This window comes from Hetaerina americana, unplaced genomic scaffold, assembly GCF_022747635.1.
Source record: "Hetaerina americana unplaced genomic scaffold, ioHetAmer1.1.p SCAF_3, whole genome shotgun sequence".
NCBI classification, from domain to species: Eukaryota; Metazoa; Arthropoda; class Insecta; order Odonata; family Calopterygidae; genus Hetaerina; species Hetaerina americana.
In genome coordinates, this window is record NW_027286874.1 from 84,595,914 (window position 1) to 84,619,270 (window position 23,357).

The window sequence follows — 23,357 nt, forward strand, 5'->3', positions numbered from 1 at the left end:
GTAAACTCAGGCCGGAAGAAGATAGAACGTATGATAAGCATCGGTAGGTGAGATACAATTTAAGTCATCGGTAAGGTCTTGGCGATGTCTATCACGATGCGATCAAAGGCTTCTTCAGCTGCAGTGGTCATATTCTAGATTCCTTTGGAATTCTATGCGAAAGAAACGCACGAGTGACATTTGGCATGGATGTGATAACACTCCTGACTTTGTTTAAACCAACACTGAATTAATCATCATTGGTAGATGTAGGTTAGAAGTTAAAATTTGCGAATATCTACTTGAAGAATGAAGCAAATGGAAACGTTTCCACTTTAGGGGATCATGTTATTTATAAAGAAGAGCTGAAATTTAAAGAGGAAAAAAAGTATCAACGAAATGGTGCCGGTCTGATTGGTCTAATTAATGGGAAATGTGATTACTCTGACTCTCCTGCTTCTGAGAAAATATCGCTGTGAGACTATCAAGGAAGTTTTTGGGATATGGTCCACCAGATAAGACCGAAATATCAATTTAAGCGTCCCAAACAAATCTCCATGAAATGTTGATTAGGTAAGAGAAGGGCAGTTGTTTGGGCTTCATTTGTAATGTATAACACTGAGACATGGATGATAGTGGAATGTAAGGAGATTCGCCGTTAATTGGGAGTGATGTCATAATGGTATTATCTCTTATTTTTAAAATATCTTCACCCTCATGTCTCTTTTGATTTTTGTTAAATAGATTGCGGACTGTAGACTGAAAGCGTTACACTGTCGGTCGAGAAAAAAATTAAGTAGACTCGAGTATATTCTTTATGACGGGAAAAATACTATATTAAAATTAACGTATCTTCTTTTATATTTTTCCTACACACGTATTTGCATTGTAATTTTTTAAAGTCATTTAAAACTTAGTGTGTTGAAAGTGGAATTTCAAGGGAATTGTTCTAGCCGCTTGCTGTCCTGTCTCATTTTTTCTTTGTGGTATTGTCGAAGTATTCGCTCAGTCATTCGGAAGTTTCAATAATATTTATTTCAGGTTAATAGTCTTGATTTGTGTTAAAATTTTACCCTTTCTTATCGCGTTACTTAGCGAGGCGAATGCTAATTATTTTCGAAAATATTTTATCTTCTTTTGATGTGGTACTAGGCTTAAATTTCTGGAAGCGTTCTATGTTCAGTAAGGGAAATAAAAAGCGCTTGATATTATTCCATTCTTAGTTTTTTATGGACCTTGTTTTCGACACAGTGTAAGTTTTAAGAAGATTCACTTTCCGGACAGCTTGAAAATGGCATTTTGTGCGGTACCTATGGTCGGTAAAATGAATAAGTGTCGAATTTACAAAGTGATTCAGTTACTTCAAAATCGCCTTCGTTCTCTCATAAGATACTAGGACAATGAATTTTTACTATTCACATATTAGCACCAAATTGAGAAGTAAAAATTTGTGTTTCTGAAATTTGCTGCATACTGCAGATTAAATTGCGGTTGTTATGTGGGAGTGAAAATTAAAATTTATTCAGGAGTGGCAGAGCAAGCCATTGAGTAAAAGTTTCTCCGTATTTTTCTTTTAACTATGGTCATAAAGACTTACATATTATTATTGCTTTATCTATTTCTGAAATATTAGGCAAACATAGTTTTAAATATTAATAGCTGAATAAAATTATAGGTGATGCGAAACTTTTTACGGTGTTTTTCGATGTAAAGCAATCCTCGCACCTTGACGCATATGGAACCACGATCGGAAATGAGGGAAGGGAAAATTAAAGACAATTCTATTCATGTGAATTTCTAAGGTCAGCTTTTGACAATTTAACTACCGGGCTTTCATCATTCGAGATTCTTGTCTTTTTACCATTCACTATGGTGTCGCGTGGGAAAATTAGGTTAAGAAAGTGTCCAGAAAACACCACTCCACGTTCCACAGTATCCAATGAACTTGTGATGCGGATATGGCTTGCGGTCTTCAATTTGCAGTTTTTTCTGTCCCTCAAAACAAGGCACTGAGATTGACGTAAAGTTTAATTTCACTGTTTATACAAATTATTTGATTTAGATGCACCGTAATTGATTGAAAACAACGTTTTCGAGTCTAACAATCATTTCCCTCTAGAATAGTCTGTTTCAATATCGGTACCATTTTGAAAATTTCTCGTCGTAATTCACAACACAGTGATAAAATCCCAAGTGCCATCGTAGATAAATTTAACAAAAATCCCGTAATGCAAGAGTTGGCGTTTCCATATTTTTTTCGAAGTGAGCAATTATTCGAATCCTTCACTGTTCGCGGGAATAAGGCATCTTATTCCTAGTAGTAGTTTTTAGGGGAGGCGACCGACAGCTGAGGTCATTTGCGCCATAGGGGATGGACAGGAAAGGATGAAAGGTGGAGATAAACCCAGCGTCGGCATTAGCCTACTCTTTACGAAAGACGCCAAGGGGTCCGCAGTTTAACGTCCCATCCGACGGACGGCGTACTCACTCAAAGTGCCCTCCACAAAGCACCTCAAGTAGGGATCGAAATCTGAAAAATATTCAACACCGCCGGGATTTGAACCCCGCACCATCTCGATCCCCATCTTATTCCTCCAATCTTATTTTTTTATAGTTTTTTATTTATATGATATTTATATATTTATATTTTATTATCAATTGAGAGAGGTTTGATTCCAAATTATGCTAGATATGTAATTTATAATTTAGCCCTCGCTCATTGTGTGATTCCTAAATTTGTCCCTCCAATATTCTATGTACACCTCTCATTACGCAACTCTGTCTCCTCATCGTTGCACCCGATCAGATATGATATTATAATCGACTACCTAATTCCTCGTATATGTCGTAAGCATCGTGAGTTCACACGTGAAAACTATTGTTTCAATGAAGTTTACATTGCTATTTCGGTATTTTGGATGCGGGAGGCATTTTGGGGAAGGATTCCTATTCCAAACATTCATCACCACACCTTTATTTAAGTTTGATTTCAAATTTAATGGATCGCAACAACGCTGCATTGCCTGAAGATCGTCTGCTAATGATACCTAGCCTATAATTTATCTTTAGGACAAAGAAAAAACTCTGCAAACGCTTGCGTCGTCATCATATATCGTATGCCAATTTTTCTAACCACCACGGTGTCAATGTTGTTAATGAAAAGAAGATGTGAAACAGGTCCGATGGCATTCTCTTGGGGAAAACCTGGTCTGGCTTCGACTGCGCCAGGGCAAATGTTATCTTCGACATCTCGACGTATGCAATGGATTAATAAGTCTGTAACCCAATATATGATATTTTTTTATACCCCATAGGCTTATTACTTTGTGATGTCATGTTATTAGGCACTGTGTCGATATCTTTTTAGAGCCCAGAAAACCGTGTCAATTAAAACATTGTTTTCTTGCAAACAAAATTTTATGAGCAACAAGTATAAGTTGCTCATAGGTAAGTTAAGGATCTACTGCTGATGAAATCGGGCTGATTTTTAATAAATAGAACTGGTATATAAGTACCTCTTTATTGAACTAACAAAATATTCCATGACATTACATCATTAATAGATTAGGAAGATAATAAGATTGTAATGAACCGGTTCCTTCCTCTTTTCGCTTTAATATATATATATATATATATATATATATATATATATATATATATATATATATTCCTACTGGCTGTCTTCATATTCTTGAGCGCTTTGTGATCTATATGGGGCTTCCAAAATATTATCTCAAACCAGGGCGCTATTTTCGATGCAGGTTTCTTTTATATGGAATATAATATTTGATAGGGTCATTTGGACTTATTTGGGTTATTGTTTTCAGCAAGTCTACTATCCGCTATATGAAATTTCAATTTGGGGCATCGGTTTGAAGAACCAACGAGTAAGTTGTGAGTTCAATGTTTATTTATTCCTCTTAACCTCCATTAAATACTAATTCAAAAATAAAGTTTGTATACTACGACTAGTGATCAGTCAATTTTGTCCTCGGTATTTTCTTCACGCTCTTAGAAAGGGATTCGAGTCATTGACCATGCTAGCATATCTAATATGTGATATAATATTGACCTTTTTCCCATGTGTTCAATTCGTGTATTTTTCATCTTGTTCTGCCATAAGCATTGGCGTTTTAAGAATTTCATTGCGATGTCCGTTCAAAAATTTCCTGAACTTTTTACTAGAAAAAAAATACTTCACCCACCAACTATTGGTTAGGATCACCTTCAAGGTTGTCTCCTACCCAACGTATACATTTATCCCAACGGTGTTTCCCCGTTTTGAAACAGTCCTGAAACGCTTCTTCCGGAATACTCATATCTCCTTTGTCGAATTTTTCTCTATCTCTGAAATGATGGCAAATCTTTTTCCTTTAGGCGTAGTTTTTAGTTTGTGGAAAAGGCAAAGATCACATGAGGTCAGGTCTCGTGAGTAAGGTGGGTGGGTAAGCACAGCGGTCTTGTTTCGGCTAAAAACTCATGAGTTCTGAGAGACAAATGAGCCGAATGAGAGTCGTGGTGAAAAAAACCCCTCGCTGCTCCTCCGAATTTCGGGCCGTTTACGCTTGATTCCTTCTCTTAGGGGTTTCATAACCCACAGATAGTACTTGTATATATATAGTAGTACTTGTATATATAGTAGTAGATAGTTGACTCTATGGCCTTTGGATAGTTATTCGTGACGTACAGTCCCCTATGCATCAAACAGTTTCAGACAGACTTGAACTCGATGTTTTTTCTGGTATGCTATCATCAGAAGAGGTACGAATTTGGCTGCGACTCGATTCATCCTCAATTTTTCAGTCAGGGCTTCATAGCACGAACTCGTCGAGATGCCACACTCCTCTGCAAGTTCTCTCAGAGTCAAATGTCGATTTGCACCAACGAGATCCTTCACCTGCTCGATGTGGGGGTCATCAGTCGATGTTGATGGTTTTCTGGAACACCATCTTCTTCCACTGATTGCCACCCTTTTCTGGAAAGGGTAAACCACTCAACACTTTTATAGCATCCTCTCTATTAGCCTTGGTAATCAACTCAAAAGTTTCTATGAACGTTTTGCAAAGTTTCACGCAGAATTTCACAGAACAACGCTGCTCCTTAAAAGAGCTCATTTCCGCGGATCCGATTTTTGCCGCACTCCACGAACAACCCTTCACATATGCGGCCGTAAGTAATCAACAAAACAAGATATCAACAAATTGTTTGCAGTCGGTTATTTCGGAAGTTTCCACGGACACCACGCTTTCAAGCGGGTTAAAAAATAACCAACTGGAGGCTATTAAAAAAGATCGGGAACCTTTTGAACAGACCTTGTACTTTCGCTTCGTATCATCTAGACCATATTATACTTTATAAATTTACTTGGTATGTACTGGCATACCGTTAAGCGTTTCATATGGAGGTGGTAATTCCTCGTATCCTTAGTATTTCGGTGTTTGCTAAAAATTTTAAAATTGGCAAATCAAATCTGTAACTATCGTCTTATGCGGGTGGCTATAATCTCTCTTTCAATTAGGCAAAACTTCTTTTGTGATTTATATTTCTGAGTTCTCCTCGGGAAAATGAAGCCGGTGAACTAAACAGTTGATATAAGAATTTGTTATTTACTATATGCTCCCGTAGAGACACTCATTTGGGGCACAATTTACATTTCCCACGCCGTGCCCATTTTCTGATAAAAATGATGTCCAAGTTTATAATAGATAATCTTTAGTTTTGCGCCTGACACAAATAAAAATTAAAAAGGGGTAAATTGCTTATTCTTATATTTCCCATCGGGCTTCAACATATGAACAAAGGGCGAATATCAGAATGGAGAGCAACGGGCAGCCAATATCAATATCGTCTGAGGATGCGACAATAGGCTCAAGAGTTGTGGTGCTATGCCGTCCGCCATACACGACAGAGAAAAAAGATGAGTGGGTGATTGTTTTTCACTTAATAATAAGTCTTCCATGTTATGGCCGGATTTTTCAGGCTCTCACTCAAATCTTCTGTCAATTAATCTCTTCTAGCCTCCTTTGTTTATTCCCTAACAAATATGTCATTTTTGGTGGTCTGCATCTCATTCAGAATCTTTCTTTGAAGTCCCTCCCATTCAATTTCCCTCTGGCGATCCGTAATTCAGGACAGCATCTGGAAAATTTGTTTTCATACTTCAAAGGTTCAGGATTAGTTGTGGAAATGATGACTACCATTGAAGTAAATGCGTCTGTACATTCCCCCAAATCGTCCGTGGTCTGATCCACGTCAATCAATAATTCGCAAACACCACCTTCGATACGTGCTGCATTATTAAGGTGAAACAGATTGAATTTCATGTGAAACTGCAACTAATTCTTTAGTAGAGCAAAAAGAAAGTAAATTACAGTAGGCAATTTTCCGCTTTGAAAATGCTGCGATCACTCAGTTTCCGAATATCGAGTACTGAGTGGCGGCCATATACAAATGAATAAATGGGGAAAATGCCAAAATTTCATGATTTTCATAAAAAATATTCCTAGCATAAGTATTGGGCAACATTTTCGAAAAAGATCGACGCCGTTACGCAGCGAATAAAATGGCGTCATGTAGAGCTTGGTAAAAAGAGTCCAGGAATTATAATGAATAACATCTTCATTCTAATGGGAGTAAAATTCTTTGCGCCCAATAATTCGTTTAATGATACTCCCAACAGTTTCACTTGTAAGTCTACCAGAAGTTCATTTACATTAGCACTCGTCAGAGTGATGCACACAATTTTATGTTCTGGTATTCACTACACGTCCTAGGCCTGCAGGTGTTTAGCAGCTAAGATTTTAGAGCACTGCAGGGTTTTTTAGATTAATATGCAGTTCAGTTTGTTGGTCAAATAGTGGCTGTCGAAAGTGTTTTAACAAAAAATTAAGCTGTAAATGAAGGGAGGATCAGTACTAGAGATGCATACAATAGGTTACTTTACCTAAATCAGATTGCGTGTGACGGAAAATTTTATAAGGTATTCGAAAGGATTATAACAAAACGAACCCCGTCAAATATTCAAGGGACCGAGATGTCAAGAAAGTAGGAAAGAAACTATACAGGAAATAAACCTGTATGTGTGGTTAACTGAAAAAGTTATAAAAATTGAGTCGCTGATTATCAAAATCTGCATAGGTGCAGATATTATTATTGGAACTGAAAACTGGTTATCCATTGATATCGCCGACCGTGAAATTTTCTCAAAATCCTTTTCCAGAAATTACAGAGGAAATACGAGTCATCCGTCGCAATATCCTATTTTTGCCTATTTCTATTCACACTGTTTCATCATCTCACGGTGCCTCGGCTTGCTCCCCTGCTTGTTTGTCCATTCCTTCACATGTTCCGAGTACTCTACAGCAGGTATCCTCACCTGACTCAGAATTTTAAGGACTCAAAATGGTGACCTCGGTTGCCGGCGTGGATCCATTAGAATTTTCGAGTGGCTATAATCGTCACCCGTGGATCACTTGGAACACAAGTATGATCGAATCCAACCCACCTCTCGAGAATACAAGTTATTACTCCAACGCCCCTGCTGCATCGTGCCCTCACCCGAGCGACAGAAGTCTGGAGGGGCATCGCCACCTCTCGTCTGACGAGTGAAACACTCACTCCATCGCTTGCAGTAAGATGGTGAGAACAGGACGGGCTGGACTCATCTCGCGAAGCAATGGAAAGATAGGCGCATATCAGATATCTTCAACAGTTCGAGAACTGGAAATTGTAATTCTTAACGTCTGGGGAAAACATTTTAGCAATGTGTTGGAGATCTCAATTCTTATTCAATCTAATTTTTGTTCTTCCTTTTCTCAGGTTTTACTCGAAAGAGCCGAACATAATTTCGCAAGTGATTTGAATAAGTTCGGAGATGACTCCGTGGGACATCGGTGAGTAAATTGTACTCTTTACTAATTGTACTACGAAGTTATTACCCAAAATTTTGCCCGTGAATCCGATTAGAGGCAGGCAATGCCTTAAATGTGGTTATCTTTCCCAATCTCTCACCATAACATTTTCACCTCGTCGATTCCTCTCCCCCCTCCCTCTCGTAAATTGGTGGTCAATTTTTCCCTAGTAGATCTTGTAATTGAGACTGTAGTAGTACATTTATCCCTCGAGAGGTATTCTACGATCTCGGAATACTCTGTACTCGAAGCTGATCTACCAATCAGTAAGATGGCTGAAAAATCTGTATGTTCATTTTAAAATTCTAGTTATTTTGTGTGTGTGGTATGGGTAAAACGTAATAAATGTCAACATGATCTAATCAGATTTGGGAACGCAGAAGGAATGATCCAGGCTAACTCGTTTTAGACTCTTCATCGTGACAATTGAATAGTAGAATTTTACTTTTATCTACCTAATGTCAGGCAGTAGAGTTATGTCAAGAACTAAAAACGGTAATATGCTATATTTTGAAGGTATATAGTTTGAATGATCGGACACCTAACCATTATTCCGGATTCATTTCCACCCCACGCTTTGAAGGTGCCACCTTAAAACTCTGTTTTGAGGTAGTTTATTGTGAAATTTCGTCTTCGAGCAATTTTCCCTGCAATGTCTGTTTACTCTTTGCCGTATCTTCTTTCCGTGAACAGCAGTTTCTGCCATTGAAGAAAGCGATCGTGAATGATCTCTGTATTATCGCGTTCGGCTCGGCGTACAATTTTGTTTTGACAATGTCATAAATTGGAATAGATAGGCATCCAAGGGGAGGGTAGTGAGCTGAAAGAAAATAGTCTTTGTGGTTGATGAACGCTTGGCAGAAGAAAGGCCGAACAAGGAGGGGTGGGGGTGATCCCGTATGCGTCACCTCACCGACCCTCGTCTCTTTAAAATACGTGACGAGACCTGCTTTTCGGTTTCCTCTCGACCCTCGGCTGCTAGTCTGTCATCTTAATCCTCTCTTTGTTATCACAGTACGATTTTGCCAAAAGGTGCAATTGAGGTCCGAGTACGGTTTCACATAGGTTAAATGGAGAGAGCACCCTTCCACCCGAGTTTACCTATTTCCACGTGAAGACCGCCTTAGTCGGGCATGAGCGAACGCCATTCAGACGGTAGCCGTGAACGATTTGTAGGAAATCCAAATGTTGAATGTTTTTGAAGTCCAGCAAATCATTCGGCAGACTTGATCGAGGCCTAGCCGTTCGGTCAAAACAGGCCCCCCAGACCCATCCCCAAAATGCCAAAGAGGGGAGGGAATGGCAACCGCTCCCGGTAAGGGACTCGAACCCCAGTCCAACGGGTCCGAACACACGCTGATGATACCCAGTTGAGACTCGACCGTTGCGTATCAGACTGGCGCGTGTGTAGACGAAAGCCATAGGAATTAGATGCATCACAGTGCATGCGACATACCTACGAGGTGGAGCGCTTTGTTATGGCCGTCACCGACTAGACATTATCAGATTTTTCAGGTGGAAAATATAATTTTGTGCTATATATCTCAAGAAAAATCGGAATTATCTATAAAATTGACGGTGGGATATTTACCCTTGGGGATTAGGAAGAAGAAAGTTGCTCTAGTGATGCCTTAAATCGACTGTACGATAAATAAATGTTGCTCCAAACGTGAACGTCTTCTTATATCATCTTTTAGTGTCCTTTTTAATTTTATCACTAAAATTCCAACATTGTCATTAAGTTACAAAGCCTTTATGCGCGTAACGCTGAATAGCTATTGAGTGAACTCAAATAAGCGTTAAACCCAGCATCGTGTTTGCATATTACCGATTCAAGTTAATACTTAGCAGAATCTCGCTCCAAAGAACTTCACTGGCCGGTTTAACGTCCAACGTTTTTCATGCCCCGAATCTGTGATGTTTATCTAAGTCTGTGCAGACGCAGCAGGAGGCAGTCAGCTGCTACGCCAAAGGGATAAGACTACGTCTCGAGTAGTTTTTGTGGGAGGTGACCACTACAGCTGAGACCATTTGCGCCATTAGGTAGGGACAGAAAAGGCTGAAGGGTGGAGAAAAACCGCCGATTTCTCAACGAAAAGAGCTAAGGGGTCCGTAGCTTAACGTCCCATCCGACGGACGTCCTAGGTGATTAAGACGGACACTGCACTGAGTGATTACTAAGCCCGTCTTTCGGACATCGTACTCAATCACTCCTCACACATAGTGCTCACCTCAAGTAGGGATCGGGTACCCCTTATAAATATTTGCCGCCTACTGGGATTCGAACCCGGGCCCTCTGGGAGGGAAGTTAGTTCGTTATCCACTACACCATCCCGATAACCCGATGGTGGCGATCAGCGAGACCTAGTAACCTAAACGCTGATCTTCTTGAATCTGAAGGCGTGTGTGCCAGTCCTAGACGCTAGGCACCAATTGACCTGTACTACGTTTTGTCTCAATCGGATTTCTATGCGGATATTTCAAGCCTCTACTGGCGTGAGCAAATAATAAAAATAAAAACCTTGGATTCCGAGAAAACTTCATCTTAATGTTACAGATTGACTTCAACGTAAGCCTGTTCTTTTGAACTTATTATGCAGTCGATTCCATGGAATGGTCGGATGAAGTGTTTTGCAGTGTTATTAATTTTCCGACCAGCAAACAGATCAATTATCACATTTCCTCTCCATCATCATTGGCAATTTACGGTAAAATATTTGAAAAAGAATTACAAACCCACTCAAGTGACCTAATCATGCATTTTTCTTGCAAAATATTGGGTATTAATTTTTCATGATGGTCTTCTTGAAGAGACAAAAATATGAAATTATTATGGAAGGCTTAAACTTCTGTAAAGAGGAACCTGAATTACTCAATTTTCTAGTGAAGAGACAGGCTTTCTGGATGAAAAGTTTATGCTAGTGACCAATGAGCTCGCTGACTACCATATAGCTTGTTGCTTGTAATTACTGCAATGACTTAGGTGATATGTTGCCTTATTCATTTAATGGAATTAAGGTATGACCTCAAATGTCCGAGCACCTTATGAAATACCACTACTATTCATGTTTGTGCAGTAACAGCATTTAATCAGCTGTTTATCTATAACCAATAATATTGAGTATTGTTAGGGAATTCCTCTTCTCTTCTCAGGCTTGTCCAACAATTAATCCATTCATAACCCTTTTCCCTCTTCTACAATGTAATTTTGGGAATTCTGTATTCTGTCTGGGAGGACAAAAAACAATTTTTGTGTAATACTTTCACATACAGGTCGCGAATAAATTGAGGGTCATTCAGTTGTGCTTCTTTAAATTTATGCTTGCTCCTCATTAATTTCTTTCAAAAGGAGCGATGAAAAATATTTTGTGACTCTAATTCATTTCAAGTATGAACTCTAAATATCATAAGACTGAATGGCTAAATGATTAGGAAGCAATTGCTCTTCGTTAAGTGCAGACTCAGCTTTATATAAAGTCTTTCCTATGGTTTTATAATTCATTATAAAAAAAGAAAGTAAAGTTTAAGCTTGTCACGAATGTCTGTTTTCATTTATTTCAATGTGAAAAATTCCTTAATTATTTAGGTTGAAAGACTAAGTTTTAAAAACCAATTTAAAAATTATTTTTTAAGTAATTTTCATTGCTAGAAATTAAAATGTTTTATTCTTTACTTCAAAATTTTAATAAAAATTTCAAAATAGATGTAAATTTTCAGTGATAGATTTCTGTACATATATATTGCAAGTGAGAACAACCTCTAGTGATTGTGTGAATATACTATATTCATAAAAGTATCCATATTTTTTCTTTTTTCTTCGCACTATGATACTATTCCTGGCAAGTTGTGCCTGCACCTGGGCAAGGTTATGGATATCATAACACTACATCCTTTTGGCTGGGTGGTGTTCTTCTTCCTCAATATAAGTCTATTGTCCCTGAAAATGATAATAAGTTTTATGCTTAAAGGGACAGCTGAAGTCATTTTGCACCAAAGTTACCTGGCTCCTCCATCACAACATAAGATTTTGCAAATCATAATTTCATTTCAGCCGAATCATGTCATGACTTAATATGTTCATATTAGCACCATTTTGAGGAAAGAAGGCTGAACAGGCCATTAGTAAATATATGGTTGCAAGTGAGTAGTTTTGGAGGGGAAAATGCCATCATTACCATTTTCCAAACCTGCCGTTCATTTATATCATCCTTCTTTCATGTAGAGAGAAAAACTGTGAATAAAACACTAAGTAATCTTTGTTTTTTAACTGTGGAATATTATCATTGTCCCTTCAGTTATCTTTGTCTTATACAGAGATTTTTTTCTGTATCAGAATGTCATTTTTAGAGATTAATTTTAACAAAATGTCAGCCCTTATCCCCGACAAAAAAATTCAAATTTCAGCAAAGTATGCATTGAAATATTCCTTATTATATCCCCTGCACAATTTACAGCAGCAGCATTAATTTTTGCTTGTGATCCCATGAGGAGTTTTTCTCTGTAATCTTGACTGTTTGGATCACCTTAGTTAACCTCAGGTGGAGGATGCATACTATTATTTCGAGTTTAATAAATGTGTACAGCTAATGAATGCATTTATTGAAAACTCCTATTAATTGTCCATTGTTAAATATCCTGTATTGTTCAGGTTTTGTGTTATCTTGTTTATTTCAAATTATGTTTACATTTTTTAATGATAAGGCAGCTTGTTATAAATTGCAATTAAAATAATAAAAATTGAGATTTATATTTAAAAATACTTCCAATGGCAATTTTATTTTTAGTGGAAGCCATATAAAACTCATGAAAAACGTGATATTATACACTATACTAGGTTTGGAGTGGGTATAATAATTATAATTAATTGTGTTTGCTTTGCTAATGTTTAGTTGAAAATGATAAAAGTGACCATTACTCAATGCACCTTGTAATTTGTAGAGAATAACTCAAAAGAATAACTAAGTTGCAGATCTGGGCTATACATGAAATAATTTAATTTGAAATAGTACCCACATTTTTCTGGAGTGGTCATGAAACCTCCATCAGTTAAGTGAGGTGACGTTGTTCTTTACCATTTGAAAGGGCATTGTATATATTTTTGCCTTTGGATATATTATTTTATTCACACCTAATATTACTTCCCAGACTCATTATGCAAGTTATTAGAAATATTAACACCACTTTGAATTGATATTGATGATTATAAATAATTCTTACAGATATCATAGGAATATAGATTGTATGAATACACAATATTGTAACCATCAATGGAAGTATTTTGAAAAAATTCTTATCGAATAGTAACTTAATGTACCCATTCATCATAACATTTGTAATATCATGGTTCATTCGTGTTCTTTGTTAGCTCTCTGGGTCTTCTCCCAGAGCATAATAAAAAATTGTTGTATTCAAAGTTATTTTCTCCAAACTTTATCCATGTATTTAAGGCCACTGGTCAATGTTCATAGATGTCACCTCAAAGATCATTTAATTAGATGAGCCTTCTATAGTGAAAAATATAATTCTTCTCCTCTTTTTACTCTTGTATGTGCATATCCTTGGAGTTATGGAAGATTGGAAATCATGGAGTGGAGGGATGGAGCCCTGAAAATGTCCTGTATGCCCACTGACCAACCTTCATTGATGCAGTGGGAAGAACTTCCTTTTCCGCTGTGTAAGTTCCTATTTTTGCTAATTGATTGTATATGTAGTTTCAATTTAATGATTGTTGGCACTGGTTTCCACTCTACAGTCTTGGATGATAGTAATTGGCTGGGGTGATTTTGAATTTTTGTTATAGAGTCACTATGGCCATCATGAGATCTTGACTGAAATTGCTTCCTGTGTGATTGGTTTTCCTAAAGAAAGAAAACTCGCTTCCTCTCGGTGTACCAAGGTAACCTGCGATTTTGAGTTTTTTGTCAATATATCAAACCAATGGTCTTTATGGAACCACAGATTGCACTAGAAATACATGTAGGAACAGATGAATCCTATGGAGAATAGCATTTCCTCAAAAAATATTGAACATATTGTTTAGAATTCAAGATTGATCACCCAAAATATGAAAGACACCTCAATAATTGATACTATAATCAAGTTTAATGTACGACCCAGGTTTTGATGTTCAACGTCATCTTCAGGGATCAACTCTTACATACATCGATTTATATATAGATAGATCCAAACCTAGTTCACATCGAAATAAATTTTCTATGGAATCACAATGTTACTATTTCTTCATTTCCATTAAGGGTAGGTGTTGCAATATTTTACAAAATCCCAGGCATTCATTTTTTTTTGCTCCTGAAGCCTTCTCTATTCCTTGGTCAAGTATGTTATTCTATAGTAATGATATTTTTAAAGGGTAAAACTATAGAGAAATGTTCTGTCTAATTAGTCCACGCATTTTGTGTTCGAATAAGTAGTACAGTTTTAAAAAGTGTTTTGTTGGTCATTGGCCATTCATTAATGAGGACAAAATTTTAGTTTTTCAAAATTTGTTAATGTGATACATATATTTATGCCAAAAGAAAATCTTTGGATCATCATCCTAATTTTGTAAAAATCTCGATCCAATTGAATCACATGAATTTTACTGAGTCAATAGATGGTAGATACCTGTATTCTGTGTTGATGATCACCATTTAATCATTTCTAGTAGTCAGTGTTTCAATGAAAATCATTCAAAATGACTTCAGCCAACTTCATTCAGCTAATATCCCAGTACATTAGATTCTACTTGCTGTGATCACATGGGAGTTGATTTAAAAGTAATGAGTATGAGAACGAGTGACACAAATTTATGCAAAATTTCCTAAGATTATTATAATCATAATGAAAGCTTTAATTTTAATTATTTCGTTACATTCAAATAACATAAATTGAGAATCAATATTTAAGCAATTAAAAAAATTACTTATTTAATCTTAATATCAAAGGTGACATCGATTATAATGCATTGTAATCATTAACATAGGTTAAAAATACAAGGATTGGTTTATAGCAACTCTCCAGTATATCTTGTTCCCAGCCAATCCCTAAATTCCCTCTGAGCTCCTTGCATATACATTTTCCACCACCTGCTCCTCATTGTTCATCCTAGGCCCATCTCTGCTATTCTCACCTTTCTCTCCTTCAATTTTGGTCTTCAGTAAACTGTTTTGCGTCAGGATATGTGCAATCGATTTCCCTCTCTGTAAATGTCCACCATAAACTTTCTCTCCTCACCTACAGTTCAAAGTACTTCACTTGATACTCACACGATTTTCTTTTCATCATTCTTCTATTGCATCACATTTTCATTGCCCCCCCAATCTTCTTTCCTCTGCTTCTTCAATTGTCCATAGATTCAATATACATCTTTCAATGAATCACTTCCTTATGACTAAGATCTGGTGCTTTGCTATAGGTACTTGTCTATTCTGACATAATACTTCTTTCATCCCATGTTATCTAACCTGTCTAAGTAGTAAAATTCTTCCACTTCCTCCAGTGTCTCTCTCCCAACTCTCATTTAAAGACAATCTTCCTTGAGATGACAACAAACCATTGATTTCTATTCAAATGCTGTTCTGGTGTTAGATTTTTTTAATCCTCTACTCCATACTGGCTTGTAATGTTCTTGTCGGATATTTTTTCTTTTCTGCAAGTACATAAAGTAATTCCATTAAGCAATTGTTATCCTTTTTTATTTACTTAAAATTGTTCAGTGATATCCCAACGTGGGTTAAAGATCAAGGTTGATATCTTAGAGTTAAGGGCCTAGCTTAATAGAATTAATATTTTGGCTTTTATTGTACCGCATATGATTTTAATGCTCTCAATACTTATTCAAGTTCAATTCAGGAAATCAGTCAAAGATCTAGTTCTGAATTATTGGGATGAGTTTGCTTTCAAACTAATAATAATAATAATACACTTTGAATAATATCACATTATGATAATGGGAGAACCATTTTGTACTTCATTTAAAGTTGGTTTGTAAACAATTTATTGAAAGAAGTAATCAGAGATCACATTAAGTTGACCCTTTTACACATGTTCCCTGAAGTTGTGCATCTATTCCCTTGTCTACATTAGCCATTTAAATGTAACTTTCAGCAATCCCTTAAGTTTATGTACTCCTGTAAACCCTCCTGTTTTAACCGTCGAATCATGCTGTTCAAATTCTGGATCCATGTAATCTAATGCCTATCAGCCACTTCAAAAGAAAGTGCAAATATATGGTAGTCACATGCTTTTTTAATGAAAAAGAATTATTTTAAATTTTTCCTTGAAAACTGGATTATTGGAAAACCAATACGAGGATCTTTTTTCACTGGGATGAAGTTTTGTTTTGGTTGATTAAATAAATATGGTGACGTATTGCTGTGTAGATAAATGTAATAAAATTAATAATTAGTTACAAAAATGCAACTCTGTTAAAAGATTTTGATTGCTAATAATTCTAATGAATTTAGGTCATTCTTCCATTCAACTGAGCGAGAATTCTGTATAACTTGTCTTGTTATTTGCAGATAACATTAAAAGTGGATAATAGAGAATCGTTATGCTTTCTGATTATTAAATAAAAGAATATCATATGGCTGCACACAAAGCCTCAGCCCATGAATTAATCTTCATCAAGTTAAATTACTTCTAGTTGCATCTGTACACTGATGATAGAGCTTTGCAAAGATATAGCTGTAGAAATGATTGAATCCTTAATGTAAAAAATTTTGAAAATTAAAGAAAGGGCGAACAAACATTAGGATATACTAGAGAGCAAAGTCCCGTTTATTAAATTTGTAGGTGTTATCATAGATAGCAAGCTAAAATTTACCCACCATTGAATTCAAAGCAGAGAGAACTCTTGCTCCCTTATTATATTGGGAAAGCACCTTGTCATCTGTGTCACTCATTAATGACTGTTCAATTTGGTGTTCTTGAACCTTTTAACGTTACTCGATTAGAGGTCCAGCATAGCCTTGTAATCCTCTACATTCAAACTGCTTGACTGTTTACTGAAATAGAAAACTCCATGGTGAGCAGCATACTTGACTGGTTGTTCTTCTTCAGGGAAAACACATCAAGGGACATTGCCATAGGATATGAAGGGAATGTTTTGGAATTGTTCCGTTGTGCAAACTATGCAAGTATTTCCATTTTAAGGATATGCAATTCGAATGGAATACTTGAGATAGGACTTAAGCATCAGTTTTTCAATTTTGCACATTGGCTTCCCATCTTACACTAATAAGAGTATATTAAACTCAAAAAAAGGGGTATGTCATTACAATATCTACTTAATTACTGTATTGATTACTGTTAAATTATTGTGTAAAAAAATCACTAATATATAGTTGAGAAAAATCCTTAAACTAGCTGATTTTTTTAATCCTCTAAATTGATGGAATAAATGAAACATGGTCTAAGTAAAATTTTAAATCAAGATACAAAAGAGAGAGAAAAATTTGTAGATATATAACCAGACAAATATTGAATATTTCATAAGGTAACTGACCTGTAAAAAGACATGACATAAAAATAACTCCCTGCTCATCATAACCTAGCACTGATTTTGCACATTAACTAAGTAATATATGTTATTATTTAGTTAATCATTATTCAACCTATATTAGTTATTATTATTAAAATATAATAACTTAATAGAGGTTGAATCAGGGAAACTTTCTCAGTCATTTATTTCACAAAAGGTATTTAATATAAGTGCACTGTTTATTATTTTTATGAAGAGCATTTTAATGCCATAGTATTGAATTGTCAATCTACAACTTGGATGAAAGAAGCTTATTCTGAAGGCCCTGTTTGCCAATTGGTGTACTATCTACATTTATGGATATTCTCCTCCACTTCTTCTAATTAGCCCTAATTCTGATGGCTTCATTTGATAAGCAACTATGTATCACCTACTGAACAGATGGTGCAATTGTTTGTAAAGACTCCTGTGGTTTGGCATCATTATTTTCCATTGTACTCTGTTATCTTCTCTATTTATTATTATTTTAGCTCATTCATTTTATTCTCTTCATTCGGTTCTTGTCAAATAGTTGCATCTTCTCTGTAGTTTATTTCTCAAAATGAGTACGTTTTTGATGACTTTTTAATTTCACTTTTGCTGTAGAATGAGTTCTTGCTGAAACTGATCTAAACTATTACTAAACTGTTAACGTCTTCAAAAACTTGCCTGTAATATGTCAGGGAAATCTCTAGAAAGACCTAAGTAGGTAATGTATTCTGTTCAGTCTGATGCAGTTTTGGTTTAAATGAATTGAATCCAATTAAAGAAGTCTTTTTGTGTAGGGAAACTTTCAAAAGATCCAACAACTGTGCACAGTACCAGCTGACATAAATTGATTGACATTATAATTAGTACAGGTTTGGAGATTTTGTAAACTTCATTTTTTTATCTGTCATTGATTCCATTCTTGTGAATAATTATTTCAACACAGAAAATCTTCTGCTAATGTTCGTTACTCTAAATTTTGCCTATTTTACTGCAGAACTTAGAGGACTAGAACTGCACTTGTATATTCTCTTTTACCTTAATGTTTAATCAAATACTGTCCAACAAGCATTCGAGATAGATGCATCTATTGCAGATTTCTTTCCCTTCTCTCTCATCTCTGAAATACCCTGCTCCTGCCTCAGTCTTTATTTTTCTCTTCAAATTAGATAACAATTTCATTGGATGAGTTTCAAAATCTTGTAACCCCTTCAAAATTCATCTTCTTCTCATTCTATCCATATCAATTTCAAGGGGTTGTTGTGGATACTAATATTCCTTCATTCCTCTCCAATCCTCCCTTCTTCCATTTTCATCCTTAGATTTCATTTAATGGGAGTAGTTCACTCTGTGTGGAATCAATTACCTAGATTGACCATTTGGAATCTCTACTTCTTTCCTAATCTTAACTCATAATTGAACTTTCTGGAAACAGTATCTGGGAATTTTTTCTGGTAGCTCGAGTTTGAAATACATTGTGACATTGGACATACACGTAATCGGATAATATGTAAAACATGGATTCATACTTAAAGAGATTTATGCTATGAATGTCACCTAATGATTATGTAGTGGCACTCGCTGGTAGTGAATGCACCAACCTAAGTTTCCACATAAAATCATGATAGACTATAAATTACCCAAATAATTAATCAAGACACGGCATTACTAAAACATTTATTTAATTCCAACTTATTTAGATGCACTCTTTTTTGGGAACAATTTTCTGGGTTGCATATTGTCATTTTAGGACATGGTGTCTATCCGACAGTAGTGTACCTCTCACATGAGTACCAATTCTTGACATTTTTTCCTAAGCAATACATGGAAATTAAACTTTCCAAATCTAGTGCTGACTCGTTTTTGTAATTCTTAATTTTACAGGAGTTTCAATGGCTAAATTAATATTTTCATGATCTAAGATTATATTTGACTTTGTTAGTGCAAAATTATGTTGAACGTTGCCATTAATGCTATTGATTTGTATTTTTGCATGCTTTTTATATGTATATTTGTGTGTCTCTATTTTTATTATTGCTTCTAATACGTTTTATTACATTTTTTCACCTGTATGTCTTGATTGTGTGTACAATGGGTTAAAATGCTATCACCCTTAATTCTGCAATGGTATAAATAAACATCACTACACCAACTTTTCTGGTTGCAAGGAACATCTCATTCATCATTCCCCAAACTGTCATTGTGGCACATTACCCTAATGTACATAGTTGTTTTCAACTAAAATGACTTATTAATTCTGTGTGAAAAATCATCATTTTTCAATGTTGAGTATGCAGTAATGACTGCTGGCCTATTTTTTTGGGACATAGTGTTGACCTGAAGGACACACATCTTTATAACATCTAATTACTTGACTTCCTCTTCATTAGTTCACAAATTTTGCTGTAATTTTAATTCCCATTCAATTTCATCCCTTTATTGAGATTGACTTACTTCATAATTACATTATTCATAATATTCCTAAGATAGGAAATGTTATTAGTTTGCCCCTTAGCATTTCTGTTTAAGTCGACCCCTTGTTTTCAGCATATTTCTTGGACTAATTTTATCCTCAAGAATCCTGGTTTTCATCATCCAATACATAGTTCACATTACTCTTCAGTTGTGTTAATTACATGATTATAAATGTTTATCATTTGTTAAAATTACACAATCATCACAAAGATATAAATGCAGTCAGGCCATAACTTGTATAATAAACAAGTGTAATACATACATATTGTGGCTTGTATCACTCATTAAACTCTTGTTTAGGCTCAAAATCTCTCATTTGTTCCCAATCAGGCTATTGATAAATAGTATATTGTACTGTTTTGATTATTAGAATTCACTTATTTTTACTCTGTTGATTGTGTAAGAAACTTAACTTGAAGACATCCTTAGACATTTGAGGAATTGTATTAAAACTACACTGTCAAAATCATTAAACTTTCCTTTTATTTTGTGTAATGCATGAACCCTCAAGTTCCAAATGCAATTAATATTCTAATTTCATAAGATTCTCAGAGTTCTATAAGTGACCCTTTTAACATGAGGGCTATGTCATAGAATAAAGACAAATTTAGAAAGCTTTGGCAGACAAAATAAAAAATGAATGGAATTGATGAGTTTGAAATAGTGAAAAGGAAGGTTAGGTAGTTATTTTCATTTTGAAAAAGACATATGAATATATATATATAAATAAATAAATATATATATATATATATATATACATATAAATAAATAAATATATATATATATATATATACATATAAATAAATAAATATATATATAAATAACTATACATATACATATTTGTGTGTGTATATATATATACATATATATAAAAAACCATAAACATATTAATCAACCCGAAGGTCGGTTTAGTAGGTGATGGTAGAGATCATCCAGTACTAAGCCCTATACGGCGTGTGAAAATTCACATATTAGGGTAGGGGGGCCAGTTCCTTTCCCTGTGTCGGTTATGGTTTCCCAGGAAGACCTGGTACCCGAAAAATCACTTTAGCTTGGGTGGAGCTGCAGGTGCCCAGAGTGCTTTGCCCGGGAATCGAACCTGGGACCCTCCGGTCAGCAGTCCAATGCTCTACCCACTGGACTACCGCGACCCACATATATATATATATATGTATATATATATATACATATATATATATATATATATATATATATATATATATATATATATATATATATATACATATATATATATATACATATATATATACATATATATATACATATATATATATATACATATATACATATACACATATATACATATACACATATATACATATACACATATATACATATACACATATATACATATACACATATATACATATACACATATATACATATACACATATACACATATACACATATACACATATACACATATACACATATACACATACATATATACGAGGGTCATCCGGAAAGTAGTACCCGTTCGTGAAATAAAGACAAAAGTAAATATTAACAAACATAAAAAATTTTATTTGAAAGAGGATACTTTAAACTACTTCTCAACATAATCTCCAAGCAAATTAAGGCATTTGTCATAACGTGTGACAAGTTTCTGTATTCCTGCTGCATAGTCCTTCGCCGCCAGCTCATTGAGATACGCGAGGGACCCATCTTGCACAAATTTTTGCATAATGCAGATGGTGTTTAACAATTTCATGAACAATTGTTCGAGAAACATTGGGAAAATGCTCACAGATGTCATCAATTGTGACGCGCCGATCGTTCCTCACGAATTCGTCAACTGAGCTCACCAGTTGGTCTGTAATGACAGACGGTCTCTCCGAACGCTCATCGTCGTGTGTGTTCCCCCTCCCCATGTTGAAGTTGCGACACCACCGCCGAACAGACGACTCGTCCATTACATTGTCTCCATACACCTCCTTTAATTGGCGATGAATATCACATGGGCGAACGTTTCTTGCATTGAGGAATTTAATCACTGCCCTCACTTCACAACTGGCGGCGTTCTCAATTTTTTTAAACATTGTAAACAATCACAGAAACAACACAGGCAATGCTAGCGTCACGCAACTTGGCTCAGAGAAGGCAGACAAGCCACTGAAGCTATCTGACCTCGTCCAGCGGCTACTCGCGTCGTCAGCACTTCATGCGGCACGAACGGGTACTACTTTCCGGATGACCCTCGTATATACATATACATATCTAGTTCAAATTCAGTTCAATAAGTACAGATAGATCAATTTGTGTTTTACAAAGTGGATCTAAACCTGGAGTCATTGATTGTGGGTACTGCCAAGGAATGTGAATGATATAGTTATTCTTTGACAGAGTTTATAACACTCTAGGAAAAAGTTTTTCTCCTTCAGGAGATTTTTTATTGAATTATCTTCAAACATGTAATCAAATTACTGTCTAACTTTTGGAAAATCATACAGCCAGTCTCCCTACTTTGTCTAGTGTAGGATATAGTTTCTAGTTTATGAAGGAGTGAATTTGATCATAACTACATTTTTTCAGTAATTAATTTCAAGGTCATATTTAAATTTTACAAACAGATCTTTCTCATAAATTCCTCTTGGCATCATGCTTAGCAATGGCATCAAAGGATCACAGCACACAATTTACATCGTGGCAATGTGATGCCAGCAGGAAAGAAGTTAAGGGTGATAGCATTTTTCTCTAAAGCTTCCCTTTCTGTCAAATCATAATGCAAAAGCTTTTGTTTTGCATGATTGGAGAATATGAGAGGAACAAAACTTTTTATCGCAGTTTAATTCCCCATTCATTTTACTCGCCATTCCATACAAAGATCATGATACAACTAACCCCGTATTTACCATTTTATCGTTGTACTGTTCATTTTCCTTCTAATGCCTAAGAAGGAATTAAGAAATTAGGAGTGATAGTTGTCTAATTCTATCTTTTTCTTCCTCTCCTTATAGGTCGTCATTTCCTGATCTAATGCAATATGTCAAACTTGTGTTGTCGGACTTCAACAACAAAATCCAAAAGAAACCACCGCCCTTTGTGCTTCAGCAGGAGGGAGTGGAGGACAATTAATCATATGAGGCTGTTCACAAGTTTCCTCTTGGTGGAACTTCCCTCTCAAGGCAACGAACTAAATATAGAAAAACAATTAACAAAATTGTTGAATGAAAGACATATACTGGTAGCAGTTGACTTATTTAGCCGTACAGTCTAATGGCTTAAACAGAACTTCTGTGAAAACTCGTTTGAACTCTCATTGCTCCCAGATAAATAATATGCATTCAACAATGTTGTAAATTGTTTTTCTTTAAATTCTTTTTACTATAGACACTTTAATTGTTCAAAATGTAAATATTGTACTGTATAAATTTTATTTACAGGTGAAATAAACAATTTATAAAAAACCCCGCCACTATTTTAATTACCAAAGTCTCGACGCTGGACAGAATCTGGTTTTAATC

General features: G+C 35.5%; 1 long non-coding RNA gene across 1 annotated transcript; it reads left to right on the forward strand.

The window, feature by feature from the left end:
* Positions 1-7,797: 7,797 nt before the first annotated feature.
* LOC139690938 (uncharacterized) lies at positions 7,798-23,260 on the forward strand. Its single transcript, XR_011701538.1, has 3 exons — positions 7,798-7,871; positions 13,454-13,563; positions 22,851-23,260. It is a non-coding gene; the product is annotated as an uncharacterized lncRNA (long non-coding RNA).
* Positions 23,261-23,357: the final 97 nt, after the last annotated feature.